This window comes from Ahaetulla prasina, chromosome 2 (assembly GCF_028640845.1).
Source record: "Ahaetulla prasina isolate Xishuangbanna chromosome 2, ASM2864084v1, whole genome shotgun sequence".
Classification (NCBI taxonomy): Eukaryota; Metazoa; Chordata; class Lepidosauria; order Squamata; family Colubridae; genus Ahaetulla; species Ahaetulla prasina.
In genome coordinates, this window is record NC_080540.1 from 115,313,796 (window position 1) to 115,315,560 (window position 1,765).

The window sequence follows — 1,765 nt, forward strand, 5'->3', positions numbered from 1 at the left end:
GAATAGAATAGAATAGAATAGAATAGAATAGAATAGAATAGAATAGAATAGAATAGAATAGAATAGAATAGAATAGAATAGAATAGAATAGAATAGAATAGAATAGAATAGAATAGAATAGAATAGAATAGAATAGAATAGAATAGAATAGAATAGAATAGAATAGAATAGAATAGAATAGAATAGAATAGAATAGAATAGAATAGAATAGAATAGAATAGAATAGAATAGAATAGAATAGAATAGAATAGAATAGAATAGAATAGAATAGAATAGAATAGAATAGAATAGAATAGAATAGAATAGAATAGAATAGAATAGAATAGAATAGAATAGAATAGAATAGAATAGAATAGAATAGAATAGAATAGAATAGAATAGAATAGAATAGAATAGAATAGAATAGAATAGAATAGAATAGAATAGAATAGAATAGAATAGAATAGAATAGAATAGAATAGAATATTTTTCAGTTGCTGAATTGAAAATCCCTAATTTTCTAATTCTGGCTTCTTCTTCTTTTTTTTTTTCATGTGGTTATTAATCAGATTCACTGTGGATGATGTTAATAATATCCAAGTCCATTCCTTCTCCAAGCATTTCATTTGCTGATTTCTTTCTGCTTATTTCAAGGCCTGAGTTCTTCATGCATCTCTCCAAAAGGCCCATTGCCAATTTTCCATGGTAACTACAGATACAGACTCTGGAATTTCCAGTCCCATTCAGCGGATTGGGTGCAGGAAAAACTGATAATGAAATAATTGAAGACGTTCCTTCATCCTGGATCCTAATTTGAATTAATCCATGCTTGGCCAGACAGGCTTGCTGACAAATGTTGAGACAGACAGCATCATAGCCGTTTAGTCATATCCCCCCAAATAGTTTCAATATAACCCCATTTGCTTCTGACTTCCATTGCTCGGTGATTTTCAGTCATCCAGGTCATGGTTGACCCAAAGGTGCTTTTTCAAGATGCAAACCCGAGAAGCTTCTTGGATGAGAAGCAAAACGTCTTCAAAAAAAAAAAACAACCAGAAAGTTCAGTTGCCTCTTGAAAAAGCACCTTTGGGACAGCCACCACTGATGCCCTTCCAGCTACAATTTGTACCAACAACTGACACCCTTGCCAAGCATCCCTTCTGTAGGTTCTATATTTTGGAGCCCAAGTTCTCTATTATATAAAGGCAAAGATAGAAAATGGGACAGCAGTTGCTACTGCTGGCTCCTGGCACTGTACATGGACACCAATTGAACAATGAAGTGTTTTTTGTTTTTGTTTTTAAAAATGTGATGCACAAGAGGAAGGAAGGAAGGAAGGAAGGAAGGAAGGAAGGAAGGAAGGAAGGAAGGAAGGAAGGAAGGAAGGAAGGAAGCAAGGAAGGAAGGAAGGAAGGAAGGAAGGAAGGAAGGAAGGAAGGAAGGAAGGAAGGAAGGAAGGAAGGAAGGAAGGAAGGAAGGAAGGAAGGAAGAAAGGAAGGAAGGAAGGAAGGAAGGAAGGAAGGAAGGAAGGAAGGAAGGAAGGAAGGAAGGAAGGAAGGAAGGAAGGAAGGAAGGAAGGAAGGAAGGAAGGAAGGAAGGAAGGAAGGAAGGAAGGAAGGAAGGAAGGAAGGAAGGAAGGAAGGAAGGAAGGAAGGAAGGAAGGAAGGAAGGAAGGAAGGAAGGAAGGAAGGAAGGAAGGAAGGAAGGAAGGAAGGAAGGAAGGAAGGAAGGAAGGAAGGAAGGAAGGAAGGAAGGAAGGAAGGAAGGAAGGAAGGAAGGAAGGAAG